The sequence below is a fragment of the Herpailurus yagouaroundi genome, unplaced genomic scaffold, assembly GCF_014898765.1.
Source record: "Herpailurus yagouaroundi ecotype Mexico unplaced genomic scaffold, PumYag 77, whole genome shotgun sequence".
NCBI lineage: Eukaryota > Metazoa > Chordata > Mammalia > Carnivora > Felidae > Herpailurus > Herpailurus yagouaroundi.
This window is the reverse complement of record NW_024412388.1, coordinates 68,856,656-68,874,316: the sequence shown is the minus strand read 5'-3', so window position 1 is coordinate 68,874,316 and position 17,661 is coordinate 68,856,656. Positions and strand designations below refer to the sequence as shown.

Sequence of the window (17,661 nt, the reverse complement as noted above, 5' to 3'; positions counted from 1 at the left end):
ACTGCTTTCAGCTGATTTCCTGGCATGTTTCGTGGGGATTTGTGGTGAGTGGCAGCTGTGGAATCACTTTTCATTCTGTCAGGTTGTGGTTAGGCTTAGCGGGGTTTCTTTGTTATACTGGCCACTACTAGTCATTTCCCTTGAAAATATCTGGTTTTCTCTTTTCCCCTTAAAGAAAAAAGAGGGGGCGGAAAAGCGGTTCCAAACTCTCCACCTTACCCCCAAAACACAAACACAAAACAAACAAACATGGGTATCCCTTGGAAATCCTGGCGGGGGGTAGGGAGTAGGAGGAGAGGCCCAGATGTTCTGAACACCCCCATTTTAATTTTGATGTCAGACAATCAAAGATCTTGGGAGGGCCCCATCTCCCGTACCTGTTCTGCTGACATGCTGTTTTATGAGAGAATCGGGCATAAATGTTACTACCGCTTTTTCATGTTAAAAACAAACTAAAATAAACCAAACATACACATTGTGAATTTTTGAATGTTTCTCTTTCTTTCAGAATAAGCCTGGAAAATAAGAAGTAAGTACGAATATTAGTTAAATACAACAAACACTAAGGAGCCTGTTAAGATGGAGTTTTCCATGGACACGGCGTGGGGGGGAGGAGGGGAGGGGAGGGGAGGGGAGGATTTGGCGCTTTAAGTCCATGTCATCTTAAGCCAGAGCTTAACAGAGTTTTGTATTTCATGAATCAGTTTGGGGGAAGGCAAGAAAAAGAGAATAACATAAGGTTGCCAACATTTTATATTGCCAAGTTAGGCTATTAAAAACAAAAGAAAACAAAACAACAATGCCCAACCAACATTGAAATCTTACATCACTTCTTTAAAGAAAGGACATGTTAACATCAGTGGGGGGTGGGAGGAAGGAGGAAAGCCATCATCGTAGAATAAATACGAGGCCGCCTTGACAAGAATGAAGCCTTGGCAGCTTTTACACCAACATGCCACAAAAGCCTTCAGAAACAGCCAGTTTTTGAAACATGCCAAGCCCCTTCCCACCTTCTTGCCTTCGCACCAGCCTTTCCTCTGCCTGGAAATCTATTCCCTGGGACATTGACAGAGCTCTCCACTCAAATGGAACCACAAGAGGAGGGCTTCTCTAACCACACTGTTTAAAGCCCCTCTCCCCAGACCCCTCGCAGACAAGCCCTCCTCCCGACTTCCATTCCTCTCTGTTTCATCGCTTTGCTTTAATTTTTGTCTAGCATTTGTCACTACCTGGCCATATACTGGTTGCCTATTATCGATCTCTCCCGTTAACAATATAAAATACCCCAGGTCATAGGCTTCACATCATTTGTTCACCTCTTTTTCTCCACTTCCCAAAACATTGCCTGGCACCTGTGAGGCACTCAGTAGTTATTTGTCCCATTTATATGTGGGTATAATTTCACAGTTCTTATATTTCTCATATGAGAAAACATGTCTGCAGTGCTTGCATCAGTTGGTGTGTGGAAACCGTTGTTTCAAGAAAGAGATCGAAGGGTGCTTTAGGCATAGACTAGGGCGCAGCTGAAGAAGTACACATTTGGTGAATGCATTCTTTACTGCAAATGATTTGAAAAGCAGGAGTGAGGGCTGTTCTTAGGACAGGTGACAAACTGATGGTAGGCTGAGACCATGTTCTGCTACTGATTTAGGGATAAGGAATATTCTTTAAGCAGATTTAGGCTGTATCTATACCCTCTTCTTCCCTAAATTATATTGTTTAGTCATGGCTCCTGAGCACCTCTTGGATTATGCATGCATTTTTTTTTTAAACAAGAGAATGTTTACCAACAACCAGAGACTATTAGAGTGTAAATATCTGTGGGATTAAAAAAAAAAAAAAAAGAAGAAGAAGCAACAGTAGCATCCAGGTGACAGTGCATTTAGCTGTTATCTTTCACCATTATTCACCATGAAGTAGTGGAACCTGGAAGTCAGGTTCAGGGACAGGCCTTACTACCAAGAATAGTGGGTCATTGTAGAAAAAGCTGCTTTTGGAATGCATTATGGAGAATTCACAAATATAGATAGGAGGCTTCAAAAGTGTGTTTTCTAAGTTTCCGTGCCTTCTGGGATCCTGGGTAGGTGGCTCAGATTTTTTTTTTTGAAAAATATCACTTAAGGGCATGTGGGGCTCATTTTGGCATGCAGATTCCCCCCCACACCCCGAAAAATAGATAACGAGTCCAAATGCACCTAATGCAAGTTTTGCACAGATTCTTTTTTTTTTTTTTTTTTAATTTGTGCACAATATCTGCTCTTGGTGCCACACTCCTGAGTAGCAGTAACAGGTAGTAACATGATGATATACAAGTAAGTGGGATCCGGCAATTGGTGAAAAAGATGAGAGTGTAGAGTACATAACGTGAGTGTGTGTGTGCATGTGTGTTGGTGTTGTGTAGAGATGTGATAGCGTTAACATATATTGCTTATTATAATAATGGTGGGATTAATGGAAAGTGGAAACATGTTGATCTTTTGGAGTTCCCTTCATTCTCTCTGTCTTTCTCTCCGTGTCTCTCTTTCTTCTATGTTATGGAATGGGATGGAGCAGGGCATTTAGAAAGCCTCTGTTGATTAATCCATCATATTCTGACAACTGAATTCCCAGAAACAGAGTATTTGACTTTCGCATAAAGTGACGTTTTGACTGGAATCTTTCAAGTTCAAGCCTACGAAGTCCTCAGAGGAATTCTGCCGCATAGTGGGGCCTCAAATAATGGTAGCTTCTAGTGTTGTTATTAATTGCCCCCATTAAGAAGCCAAGGATTTGAATGTCTCGCCAGCCAATACCACCTCAACCGCTGTGTCAGACAATGTCTTGTAAGAAGCAAAGACTGAAGATAATTGGACTTTCACACTGAAGGATAAGAATAAAAACATTACACGGTTTTTTTTTTTTTTAAAAATCAGGAAAGCAAGATTGGGGCCATCACCTGGCCAGTGAACTTATTTTAGGATTATATATCTCAAAGATTAAAAATAAAACCAGAACTTTGCTTCGCCGATATTTGAAATAAAAATGTTCATTTACTTTTCAAAACTGCCCCGGCACCACGAGAGAGGCAATTATTTTTGGTAAAAGTGGATTGTGGACAGAGTAGCTGGTGAAAATGCTCTTAAGTGTTCACGTAGGACGAAAACCTTCCTGGCACTAAGAAGTCTCAGTTGGTTTTTCAGCTGCACTGTGGTTTATTGTGTGCTTTAAATCAACTCTAAGACTACACTACATACCATTGTGTCTGTTAGAAAATCATTATGGGGCAATTAAAGGCAGTGTTGTTTCACAGATGAACATGGAATTTTCCTCTGTGTCTGACTGCTGGGCACTTCCTTCATGCCTCTTGCGATTATCTCTATTTGTGATGGTCAAGAGATACAGCTGTCGGGAAAACGCTCAACAGATGGCAGTTGCGAGTGATGCTTCATCGCTTCTTGGATGCTCTCTGACACCCAAGCTTGGGCTTTCCGTAAATGCTGGTGTGAAACTGACTCCTTTTAAGCAACATGGGTCTGGACTGCTCAGTGACAAATTTCATCTTCTCCAAAAATGAAGAGAAATCGAGGTGTCCTCATGAAATGAAATGTGCACTAGCATCCTAAAATGTACTGTCCTTGGAAACTTTGTAACCAGTACAGATAAGAGCGAGTAACTATACAGAGAGCCGGATACATTGGTAGATAGATAGATCACTTTTCTTTCAGGAGGAGAGGGAGGCGAGATCAATCAGTTCTTTCATTTTTGGAAAGCTCTTTAAAGATTGGCTTTCTATTTTTTTAGAAAGAGCAATTTAACCTTGGCTTCCGTAATGACGTGACTTGTTGAATGACTTAATCTCTGGTGAAATTCGTCTACGTGGTTTAAGAATTAATTAAGTGGTTTCTTTTTACATTTCAGGTAGCATTTTGTCATGAAATACTTACGCTTCTGTCTTCGTTATTCATACAGCACGTATATGTGCATGGCATTATTACGGGGATGAGAAAATAAGAGGAAGTTGATTGACAAAATTTCGAAACACCGCACTGAACGATTCTTGTAGTTGTGCTAGATTATTCAGTATCGAGAATCTGAGTTACGAATTCCATTATAAATTGTGACTCACTCATGTGCCTTGCTCTCAGGTACACAAACCCTTACGGGTTCCAGGGCCTCATTTCTGCCCCGTGAACATTCTGGGTTGTCTGGATGGATATATCTTAACACAATGACAAGACAGTATTGAATAATAAGTATATGTCCTGCTTCTGTCCTCTAGATGATGTCCTGGACATGCCTGCCTCCCCCTCAATCCCTCTCCAATGCTGCTAAATAATAGTCGGTTATCTTGAGTTTGACCTGAATATGGGTGTAGGCCAATAGCATCTTAAAGGCGGCTAACATGAGGATAACCAGGTCCCATAGGCTTAAGTTTAATTTTGTCAAAATTGTTGTCTTTTCTTTTTCGTGTTAGCAAAATCATGTCTAGCAGTTCATGAAGATTTCTATTTCTTCGAAAACATGACACTGTGACATTAGTGACATTTTCTGTTTGTCTATTTATGTCCCAGAAGAGGTAGCCAGCCACATGCCATGTGTGTTTTCCGTTAATATATTTGCAAGTTGGTCTCACCGGTTGGTCTCTGAAAGATTTCCAGTGGATAAAACATGTGGCATGAGAAGCTATAAAAAGGAGTCTTTTTAGTAAATGCACAGCAGAGTAGGGAACGGGCAGAAACTGTAGGAAACGTGGTAAACTACCTAGTAAAGTTTTGAGACACATTACATATGCTTTGGAACAAAAAACACATTTCACTTATTCTAAGAGTTTAATATGTGCCAGGTATTATGACAAGCACTTATTCCATTATTTTATTTTCACACATGCGTGAGGTTGGCATTATTATTGCCGCTATTCTAACAAGAAAATGGTGACAAACAGCTGATAAATATTTTCCTAAGGTCACACAATAAGATGACCTTCCAGGCCTTATAATTTGTTACAAGAGTATGATTGTTTCTTTCCTAAACAAAATGTGACATTGTGCATATAAGGTATTCCATGATATTTTTACCAGAGGTAGGTGCTCATTAATACAGCAATGAAAAGATCGATTTTTTATGATGAAATACACCTTTCTAATGTATAAAATAATACAGTTCCTACAAAAAAAAAAGAAGTTTGATGGATATAAAAATGTGTATCCTTTTAAAGTTTCAGGTATTTTAAAAATAAGTAGGGTGTTAGTGAACAATTTTTTCCTCAACATTTCATTTGTTTTATAACTGGTATAAAAATAATTTTATGACATCTTTTTATCGAAATGAAAAGAAAATTCTTCCTTTCATCTGTTGGGTGAAATGAGTCTGTACGTGTAACTACTAAGGGCATTTTAGAGACCCTCTTTCTACCTTCTGTAGAAAGTAATATGTTTCCAGCAGAGATGAGTGTGGCAACGACAGGACAGGATACTTTTGCCAAATAAGCATATCGTAAAACTGATTGGCAGACTGTATATTCAGGGGAGGTGAGAAGAATATGTAGCTGAGGATGCTCTGTGGTTACCTCCAGTGTCTTGCCACGACACTGGCATCTGGTCTGACACTGGAGTGATAGCCCCAACATTTATGCGGAGAAGACAAACCCATGGTGGAGCAAAGTGCCATGAAAGCACATGCAGCATAAAGATAAAGAAAGACCATTGTCTTGTGACACGGCTTGTAGTAGTGAGTGTCCTGCTAGGAAGCTGAGCCATGCAGGGATTGGGATGTTACAGCTATAATTGCCATTGGAGATTATTCTGCCGCCGAATTCAGGTGGGTGAGAAGGGTCTAATTTTTTAACAGTCCCGAAACCTTACTTTATGGCATCCATTATTGTACAGTGTTAGTTTCGAATGAGTATCTCTGGTTGTGATGTTCACATCCCCATAAGTAAAAAGAGGATCAATAGTAAAAGGAAACCAGCAAATTGTAGGCTTTGCAGTAAATCTAAGGTATTAGGTGGACATAATTTAAACAGTTGTTTTTCTTTTCCTGGAGAATAAACACATAAGAGGAGAAGAAAATGAGGCTCTAAAGGGATTATGCATTCCTAAATATTTTATAGCTGTGTGAAATGCAATGTTGTGCTTCAGCTCCATGGCTGAATATTTGCTCATGATCATTTCCTCGCCAACTGAAAACCCAAAAGATGCCATTTGCGTTTTTTTGTGTGGTTTCAGCCTTGGCCTTCTGTCAGTGTTCCACTGTGTGATTGTGAAGAGCGACTTTTCACGTAAGAAGGCAGAGGCTGGTGATTGAAGCAGGGACCGCACCACAGTGCTTTTACTCAGCTGATATTTAATGATTTACCATTTAATGTAGTTCATCTTCCATAACCCTGAGTTCAAACAGAAGCAGCTGCTATTAGGGATGCAATAATATTGAACTTCCCAACAACAACCTAGGAGAGCTTCTTCTGTAGTTTTAGCTACTGGACCCATCTGGCCTCCACTAAGCACGACAACTGAAGGAGAATAATAGTTTACTTCCTGTCAGTGGAGTCCTGGACAGAAAGTATAATTATGCCGGATAAAGATTCTCAAATGAAAACTCCTTGTGTTCACATCGCTGCAACGTTGGAGGACAAAACAATGCACTTTATTTCATGATCAAAAGAACACTGAGAAAACTCAGAAAACACATGGAAAATCATGCTGAGCTGAAATCAGTCAAAAGGGAGGAGGGTGTCACCTGTTTCAAACCTGGAAGATAAACTCAATTTTCTTATAATTTTGATTTGCTTTTATCAGTGTGGGAACTTTTTGGTAAGGTATTTGAAAAGACTTCCTTCCTCTGATTTTAGAAGGTATCTAGATAAATATAGAGTTATAGACATTGAGATATGTAGTTCATCTTCCATAACCCTGAGTTCAAACAGAAGCAGCTGCTATTAGGGATGCAATAATATTGAACTTCCCAGCAACAACCTAGGAGAGCTTCTTCTGTAGTTTTAGCTACTGGACCCATCTGGCCTCCACTAAGGCGGGTGGATTGTTGATAGATGACAGATAGATAAATACAAACAAACAAAAAAAGCCTTCATAAACACTAAAGTGTAAGAGATAGACATCTAATGATATTGAAGTCTTCTGGAGGAAGGATAATACTCAATATGTTGATGAGAATTATGGTACTAATGTTTTCAAATAGAGTGCTTTAAATACATTTTTCCTATCCAAAGCATTATCTAATTTAATAATCTGTTTTCACTTTGGCATTATTGGTAAGTGATTATAAGAAGCAGATTATAGGCTAGTTTGTTCCCCCCCTCTTTTTTTTTTTTTTTTTTGCCTTTCTGTTTTTCTTTGCTTGTTTTTATATAATTCTGCATCTGTAAATTAGGATTTACAAGAAAAGAAAAAACTCTGAGCTTTCGTTACAATTACAAGCCTACCAGACAAAAGCTGTCGCCTACTCATGACTATATCTAATTTCTTGACTGCTTATGGTAGACCTAGAATACTTATCCTTTTCCAATAACACATTTCTTTTTTTTTTTTTAATTTTTTTTTTCAACGTTTATTTATTTTTGGGACAGAGAGAGACAGAGCATAAACAGGGGAGGGGCAGAGAGAGAGGGAGACACAGAATCGGAAACAGGCTCCAGGCTCCGAGCCATCAGCCCAGAGCCTGACGCAGGGCTCGAACTCACGGACCGTGAGATCTTGACCTGGCTGAAGTCGGACGCTTAACCCACTGCGCCACCCAGGCGCCCCTCCAATAACACATTTCTAAAAGACAGTGAAGGTAGGTCAACCTTTACCATGAGATATTTTCATTGTGAGAAACATACTTTAGTGGTGTCCTCTCCGATGGGGTAAGATGAACTAAAACCACCGGATGGATCTCCTCTACCTCATGGCAACATTTTTCATTCATAAAGGGAGTCAGGCCTCTCCTCAAGGGATTTTCCTACTTTAAGATTTTTTTAAAGCGTTGCCCATGATTCAAAAGGCATTTGTATTTACCTCTATGCGTCATTTGAAAATACTGTCCTACAGATATTTATGTATTTTCTAAAGTTTGATGATGCTTAGTATTTTGGAATTTTCGTTCAGCTAGTAATAGATAATTTGCATAGCATTTACAATTATGCAGTTATGACATTTAAAAAGATAAAGAAAACTTTCTGTACGAGGTTGCTGAAAAGGAAACAGTCAAAAGTGTAAATGTGTTCTACTTTACATTTTATCGCTGTAAAGTTGTTGATAAAAAGTTCCTTTGTCCATTTTTTTTAAGTTTATTTGTTTATTTTGGGAGAGAGACAGAGTGAGTGGGGGAGGGGCAAAGAAAGAGACAGAATCCCAAGCAGCCTCCGTGCACAGAGCCTGGTGTGGGGCTTGAACTCAAAACCATCAGATCCTGACCTGAGCTGAAACCAAGAGTCAGACACTTAACTGACTGAGCCACCCAGGTGCCCCTCCTTTGTCCATTTTGAGGCTGACTTCCATTGCGTGGTCTGTCACTGGTCCACAGCGCATTGGATTCCTGGATTCTCAGCCTTGCTATTATTTGTGGAGAAAACCTTTCAATTGTTTTTTATTTGTAGCTTCTAACAGAACCCCATGTGGGGAAATGGTTACATTAGTGTAGGTAATTGAGCCAAAATTATCATGATTTCATTTAAAAAGGAAAGATCAAAGTCTACATTCTATTTTAACTTGGAACTGTTTAGGTAAGTTGCCACAGATTGCCACAGATTGAAAAACAGGTATAACATCAACTTCAACAAGTTAGAAAGTTTGATTTGGAATCCTATCCAAATTCATTTTTTTCAGCTTGAATACAGACAGGTATTTTATGAGATTTTTATTTCCCTATTTGCTCAATTCCAAGATTTATAGGAATTCTAATTGGAACCATGGCAGAAATGCCACCACAAAAACAGTGGGGGGTTTTCCCCACAAAATTTTATTATAATTGTTTCCAGGCCCAAGGGCATATTATCATGTGGAAATATACATTTTAAAGCAGCGTTTCAAATTTATTTAGTCTTTTAAATTTTCAAAATAAAAAATCCATTTTTTATTTCATTTTGGAGGGGGAGCTATTATGGTTCATTTTATTTTGATTAGCCCTAACGTCTTTGTTGGACAGGTAGGTGTTGGGCACTATGTTTTCACAAATAGCTAGAATAGATTTCGGTCTTTAGTGAGCTGGATTATTCAACTGAATGTGCTTAGAGCATTTAAAGAAACTGAACATTTGAAAATGGTCTATGACCTGTTTCCAAGTGAGCCTCCTAAAAAAGATTTTTTTTTAAAGGAAAGGAAAAATAAAAGTAAATATGGTACTGTTATGCAAAGCAAGTGTGTCAATGGTGCCACATTTGACTGGAGGTTGTCTTTAGGGCTAATAGCAACTGAAATCTCCTAAGGCAGCTTGGGGATTATTGATTTATCTAAAAAGAAAGTCACAAGGAAGACAAACAAAAGAACAGACTCTGAACTGTAGGGAACAAACTGATAGTTACTGGAGGTGAGGTGTGGGGGGGGGGATGAGTGAAATAAGCGATGGGGATTAAGGAGTGCACTTGTCCTGATGAGCCCTGAGTGATGTACAGAATTAGTGAATCACTATTGTACACGTGAAATTAATACAACACTGTAAGTTAATTAAATTTAAATGAAAAAACTAAAAATGTCGCCAGATCACGCAATGGCAATATTCAAATTAGAAAAGGTTAGAAATATATCCAACTTTCTTAAAGAAATGACCTATCAACCTTAGTAGCAAGAAAACCATGTCTGGAAATCAAATTATGAAATAAGAAGCCAACATTTCTAAGGGAGAATGGTAGACCCTAATACAAGAAGTAGAGGCTAGTCACAGATTTTTCTATCTATTCTGACCTTAAATAATGTCATTGTGTTCACAACCTATGACATTGCCATATTACGGAAGGGCTTATGGAGATAAATAATCCATTCAAAGAGTTTGAGGTAAGGTATTATTGACGTAGGAAGCAGAATAGATCTTACTTCTCTCACTTGCTTCCAAGGGACTGAGGAAAAATTCATATTAGGACCCAATGGAATATTTTAAGGGAAAATTACAAAAGAAAGCATAAAAGAAAAGCATCTGTGGAAACTTGTGAAAATTATCTTGTAAAATGATAGTCAAAGTAAATGATTAAAAATCCATAATTTTCATCATAACTAATTACTAACTTAGAGTTGAACCATGGTAGTTAAAGTGTTTTCATATCAAAATGTGACTTTTTAAGAAAAATCGCATTTAATACTCCTCATTAACCCCTATCCATTTTAGCAGGATGAAAAATACTGTGGTAGTCCTTGTGGGTCACAACAGATTTTTCTGTAATTATAAAGCACAATTCAGGAACATTTAAATCATGTTTTATAGGAAGCATATAATGAGGAAGGAAAAGAAGATGTGTGTTGTACCTAGAATGAAGCATGGCATGAAAAGAAAAAAAAAACTCTTTAATTTGTAAAACAGTGATTCTCAATGCATGTTCTGAAGACCACTTGCCTGAGAATTACCTGAGAAGCTTGTTAGAAATGCCACAGATTTCTGGGCTCTGTGCCAAATCTACTGAGCCTGATTCCAGGGGAATGAAATTCAGAACCTGTTTTACTACATACATAGTCACAGATGCTTCCTAAGTATGGACAACTTTCAGAACCACTCTCGTAAAGGCCCAGCTTTAGCCTGTATGATCACTTAAGATCCCTGGCCAAATCAAAGTAAACCAGTGGCATTAGGTGACATCTGAAACACAAGGAATAAAGAGAAGTTGAATATTTTCTGTTGCATCCTTGAATTTTGGTAGGTTATCTTACATATGGTAGACACTCAACTGACATATGTGAAATGAATGGATAAATGGAATTTTATACAGTGGATACAAATTAGACACGTTAGATTTAAAAATCACAACTAGAAATGTTTGAAAGAAAGTGATTGTTTTATCTACCACAAATATATAATAATATTTGGAATGTAGAAGATAAGTAATTTAAGTTCTAGAAAAGGTAACAAGGGAGAGAAAAGGGGACAAACTCAAGTGTAATTATAAACTCTTTAGAAAGTTTCTGCTAATGTAAGAGATGTTGAATTTGCTATTTTTTTAACTTTTAATACTTTTAAGCAGGAAGGTTGTTTAGGGTAGCACAGTGCAGTTTCTGTATTTAGGGATAAATTTATTACACTTGAAAAAATCAAGAACATGAATGTTCTTGCCCTTACATAATTACTAAAAGTAACATTACCTCCATTTTAGCAATGAGAAAAATGAGAAATTCAGTTTAATGTGTTTATTCATTTACCTATTCATTCAGTAAATACTTACTGATTGACTTCTCTGTTCATAGTTAAATATGTTCCATGGCCATGAAAAGCACATTGCTCGAATATTGAGAGGAATGGCTAAATCACATTACAAAGGAATAAGGGCAAGTATAGGTCTATAAACATGTTGGGTCATATTTTGTGGATGATTAGCCGTGTATCAGGGACTACACTTTTCTTTCTTAAACCTCTTTGATGAGTCTGTTTGGAGACCACATCATTTAGTAGGTAAATATGTACTTGAAGGTGAAAATCAAGGACTAGCTGCAGGAACACTGTCTCCACTGGTATTTCAGGGCTCGTCCAGAAGGAAACATTCCCCTTTTCATCACAGATGGCTACCCACTGAAGTCGGATGCTCTGATTTGGGTCAGACTCACTGGGAGTATTTGTGAGCAAAAGGCATTAGCATGTACATCTAATTCTGTCTTTGTTGAAGTGAGCTGTCACGGGCTTAATAAACATGAACTCAAGTGTTTACAGACCATCGTTAAGAGTTGCAGTGATGTTTCCCCTTCCTCTTATCATATCTTTGTTGGGGACACCTCCTTCCCCACTATTGTTAAACTGGGTGTGTCTATATCCTGCTACTTTTGTAATAATCTGTTTAACCTCTGTAAGAGTTTTGTCTACCTGATTAATGGACTAGCCCCTAACTACTGAGGCCACTATTGCATAATTTTAACAAAGAGATTGTATAAATACACACACTGGCGTCTCTCAATTAAGAATGGGATGGTTAGATGAAGGTATTTGGCAATAATTGAAATCAGTAAGTCATTAAAATTTCTTCCGTGATACTACTAATTTGTTTGTAATAGCCTTCTAATTGCAGCATATTAAACAAAGACAAATGTGGGTTGGACTACATGTAAAAAGTATCAATCTTCTCTTTTCTGGCTAGCGCAATTATAATTTCGGCTTCTGGTACAGTTGAAATAAGGAAGAAGGATAGAAAGCTATATCCCGTGCCTTTGGCTGACAAGCTTCTAATGTTCAGGTGCCTTTTCTGAAAGGTGGCCTTCCTTTATAAAATGTTTGTTGTCAGTCGGTAACATTGTGTAGTCTAGGAGAAATCACAGACGTGCAGGTGCCTTATGAATAACCAGATGGGAAATGGAAGATGATCAAACTTCCTCCTAGACCCTATGAGTCAAATAGGAATGACAAAAGATTTTCCTTTGAAAGGTGAAGAGAGTGAAACTGAATTTCAAAACGTCTTGTATACAAATGACGATAATGCCTTGCATAAGCCGCTTTCTTAAAGACACGAAACCTGTTTTCTAGAGCTTTTCCCATCACCAAAATACAGCCAGAGTCTGCGATTAGACTCAGCAGCTGTTTAACAGTGCCAGAAACACTTACGAACTTCCACAATGTTTCCTTCAAGCAAAATAACATCCTCCAAAGAGCACGCTTCGAATTCATTCACCACTGACTCAGAGGGAAGAGTGCCACCTATTGAATGATGGCCTCAGTATTCACAGCACCTGATGGGTCCTTCCCAGGCTCCCTTCCACTGACCCACTAGCACATCCTGTTTCCCTCAGAGAGCTGGATATAATAATGCTCTGAGGTGGTCTGAAGTTCACGTGTAAGTGTGCTCATATCATGCTCTATAATTTGAGGAAAACACATGAATTTTAATCAGTTTTTAAAACAACCAGGCCTCTCTTCTCATTTACTAGAATGGAAAAAATTCACTTTTATTACCTTAAAGATGCCAAACAGTGCCATTTTATTACTGTGGGAAGCTGGAAGTCATTTCCGAACTCTTTTGGCAAGGGTGCTATGGAGAGCATCCAATTCAGTTCTTTAAGTGTCTTCTGAGAACCACCACACAAACTGTGATTTACTGTCTTCAGGAGTTAAAGGGACTCTTTCTACCCTACAAACCGAAGAAAGAAAGGTGAAATGTGTTAAAGAAGCATCCCATGAGACTTGCAAGACTATGAGTCAGCACAGAGCAGGCCAGACATAAAGAATGTTTCGATAACCCACAAATATTTTCCAACTTGTAATTTTTAATTTGGTTTAAGAGATTATGTTGGTGAACTTTAAAAATTGCAATGACTTTTGTATATGAATCCATTGGTTTTTCAGGCCACTTGGACAAACTTCTTATACTTAGTGGCTCAGTTTCCTTGTCGTTTGCATCCCGTATAGGTTTAGGTATACTTCTATGAATACAGTATCATAGTTAAAAAATTAAAAAAAAAAAAATATATATATATATATAATACACACACACACAACTCCCATACTGTGGTAGTGCCTCAATTTTACACACAAGTATTTGGCTAAAACAAGAATTGAATGGAGATTTTGCATACTTTCTAATTTACATAACCAGAAAATGGCAAGATTCCAGTTTCCCTTTTTGCCTTTCAGTAGCAACCGACAACAATTTGAATTTATCTATTCTTTAGCTGGCTTAAATCTCTAAGAGTTTAACATTATGTAAGCCGGGAGGCTGCTATTACTATTAATTAAAATAAACTGGCACACATGTATATTTTGCCCCCCCGTGTTATTTCGTTTGTAGATTTTGACCGGCTGGTTTGTGTAGTCATAAACGCTAGGCCATTGAGGGCAAAAACACAGTGAGAGAGAAACAAGATATTTAACCACTAGTCAGAAAATACATTACACTGTAGTGCCTGACAAAGGGTGGGCTCTCTATCAATATCTGAAGAAATAATTTAAGGGATAAATTATACCACTGTGGAAAATAATTAGTCTATTAGATCAAAAATGAGAAGCTGTTTGATAGTGTAAAAGGAAATCCAGTGAACTCTTTTTCTTGACAAAAATCAGTGAACTATTGACTTCAAGTAAAAGGCCAATCTTTACATGCCTTTATATCTTTAAGCTTTGACTAGTAATTGTCCAAAGCAACTCTCAAAGCAGTGGATAATATTTCTCTGGTTATAAACAACCCCAAATCCTTCATGGAGAAATGTTTCTCTGGTAATTGCATTCTTAACAGAGTATTATATTCATAAATGGTATCATAGAGGCACCCATGATGGTAACCTGAAATTTCTGTGGGTTTTTTTTAGGTGAAATTAATGTTTTCTTACAATGTATGGTTATTAATGAAGAAAACATTCTTTTTATTCTTGCTCTGACACGTAGGTAAATATAATCTGCCATTTGGAATGGCATCATATTAAAATATTGGAAATATTATGTGGTTTATTCCTTGTTAGGACCAGGATGAAAAATCTGTTCTGAAGTAGAAGATTCACACTTGGCAGTAGGTTTAGGATTTCTTGCTATTTTCATTGCTAACATCTAGGAGGGTGTAACAGAGGCCAAATCTCCAAGTAGCACCTGCCAGGCAAATGATGGAAAGAAATGGAGGGCTTCAGCTAGGGAGCCAGAGAATATGATGCAGTATCTCCATCCAAAGGCATCTAGGATGTCTGACTTAAGAGGAATGAGATCAAGCTTAAAAGCTTAGATACACATATTGCAAACAAGTAGAGAAATTTTCCAAGAGCAAATTTACCACTAATTTGATGAATCATAATTAATGGCTATTGAAAGGCAGCAATGGAAGAAAGAATGGTATTTAAAGATAAGGTAGGAAAATGAGTCCATTAAATATTGTTTCTTTTTAAAGAAATATGTCCAAGAATTTCTGTTCATCTAAAGTTGGGGGGTTCCTGGGTGGCTCAGTCGGTTAAGCATCCGACTCCACCTCAGGTCATGATCTCGCAGCTTGTGAGTTCGAGCCCCGTATCAGGCTCTGTGCTGACAGCTCAGAGCCTGGAGCCTGCTTCAGATTCTGTGTCTCCCTCTCTCTCTGCCCCTCCCCCACTCACACTCTGTCTATCTCTCTCTCTCTCTCTCAAAAGTAAATGAAAATTAAAAAAACATAAAGTTGGCACATACATTGGACTGACGCATGTATTTCCTGTATGTATATGGCAGTTATTCTTTTATATCTCCATCCATCATCCATCTTGCCTCCAATCATCTATTCCAACAAAGTATTTACACATCATTTTATTTTTTATTCATTCATCAACCCAAGTTATTTGGGGCACCTGCCACATGACAAGCACTATTACTAGTGATATAAAGTCATACAAGATGGAGTTCCTTCTTCCCTCAAGAGGCTTAGAGTCCAGCTGGAGAAAAAGTTAAGTACAGCAATACTGCACGATGTAAAAGATGCCATTACAGCCCTCCTGTGAGGACAGAAGGACTTGTAAACACACTGATGAATCCCAGAAGGCTAATGTTAAAGCTGGATTTTAAAAGATAAGTAAGAAGAATTAGGTAGATAATGAAGAGAAAAGGTAGATCTAGACAAAAGCCGTGCATATGTAAAACATGTCCTTAATAATTGGTATTCATTTATATTCACAACATAATCATTTAACAAAACTCCACTCCTTTACATACGATGTAATATAATGAATCAGTTAACAATGACCTGGGGAGCTGGAGGTTAAATATACTGTCTCTAGAACCAGGCTTCCCTGGCCTAAATCCTGGCACTTCTCCTTTCTAGCTGATAACCTGGGGGAAATTGCTCAACATCTCTCTGACTCAATTTCTTTTTCTTCAAATTGGGAATAATACGATATCCCTTATAGTGAGTATTATATTATTTTATGCAAGAAAAACACATATATCTGTCTTTATTTTTTTTATTTTTTTTAACGTTTTATTTATTTTTGAGACAGAGAGAGACAGAGCATGAACGGGGGAGGGGCAGAGAGAGAGGGAGACACAGAATCTGAAGCAGGCTCCAGGCTCTGAGCTGTCAGCCCAGAGCCTGACGCGGGGCTCGAACTCACCGACCGCGAGATGGTGACCTGAGCTGAAGTCGGCCGCTTAACCGACTGAGCCACCCAGGCGCCCCATATATCTGTCTTTAAATAATATCTCAGGATATGCTAGTTAGGATAATATTTTTCCTTTCTTAAAATTATCTTACTGATAATAAGAGTACTGGTAATAACCGTTTTTTAAAAAATCTGTTTAACGTACATCTGAGAGCTCTCACAAGCTCTCCAAGCTGAGATTTACTACATTCAGAAACCCAGAGAGATCTTGCCTTTTTTAAAACTTAAAACTGCTTGCAGCAAGGTGGAGACACCAGTAGAGCTTCATTCAGATGCCCTGAGTTCAAATTTTGTCCCTGCTACCTTCTAAGGTCTTGGGCAAGTTGCTTAATGTTTGTGTCTCAATTTCTTATCATAGGAGGAGACGTTAAAGACACTAAGATCTTCCTCAGGGGGCTCCTGGGAGGATTTAATGGCATAACATGCAAATGTGGCTAGCATCACCCAAAGATTTCTTTCATCGTTCCCAAACCCCCTTTAAAATGCTTAGAAAATACATAATGGCTAATCTAAGGATTGTGAAAAATATCTTTCCCAAAATACTTTCTATAGTTTGAGAGATCACATATAAATATTCTCATCTGCATTCGCTAACTCTGGAAAACACTCTTGAATGCTATTGCTGACTTTGATAGGCTGCCTTGCAGCTTGGCAGAACTTGCTCTGGGTTGCAGCTATTCATAGAATGCCCTTGGATAATGTGATAGGTTGAATTCGAATTACTCCTCCAATCACTTCAGAGGCAGTAATAATGGCACCTAAAATGGGCATCTGGAGAATGAACTGAGCGTGGACATCTAATAAAATCTCTCTCTCTCTTCTTTTGTCCTTAGCATAACCCAAAACCCGGTAGTATAAAGAAGCATTAAACATGCTAACATAAACTGACTTTTCTTGGAGACAGATACTATATGCTTTAGGAGACCACTAATCTCAGGTATAATACAAGTACAAAGCAGCTTTTTTTTTTTTTTCTTTCAAAATCTAAGTGCTAGGCAAGCAGATATCACACTAGATTTTCCCTGGAATTATCTTTAGTTGCTAATATTGTTTTTAGGCTGAGAACCCACCCTGCCCAAGCAGCATAGACAGACTAGCTTTAAATAAATTCAGCATATCATCATGTTGCTAATACTGTTAAAATCTTTGGTCTCTCAAACATCTTTTCTGCTTTTCTCCCCGCATCCCTATTACTGAATACTGTCACATCTAAGGCCAGGGCTCCTTAGTCTGCCTGAAGGAATACAGAAGTACCAGGCTGGCATAGCTTCTATTTTATTAAATTTTTTTTTCCTTGCCTGCAACCTGATTTCTTCTGGGTCTGACCTAATTCCTTTGATGCCTGGGGCTTGGAGGCCTGTGCTAATCTGCATCAGGGATGTGTGGAGAAAAGCGAGACAATTGAAAGAAAAGTAAACGAAGAAAAGAACAGCACCTAGGCAAGAGGGCTCTTCAAAATCAA

General features: G+C 38.2%; 1 protein-coding gene across 27 annotated transcripts in view; it reads right to left on the bottom strand.

Annotated features, from left to right (window-relative positions):
* ADGRL2 (adhesion G protein-coupled receptor L2) overlaps positions 1 to 17,661 on the bottom strand; it is a 631,449-nt gene that overhangs the window by 517,090 nt on the left and 96,698 nt on the right. For all 27 annotated transcript variants that reach the window (XM_040470760.1, XM_040470770.1, XM_040470764.1 and 24 more), the window contains exon 2: positions 13,051 to 13,225. The gene's annotated coding sequence lies outside the window, so the exon portion shown is untranslated. The remainder of the gene's footprint in view (positions 1 to 13,050; positions 13,226 to 17,661) is intronic.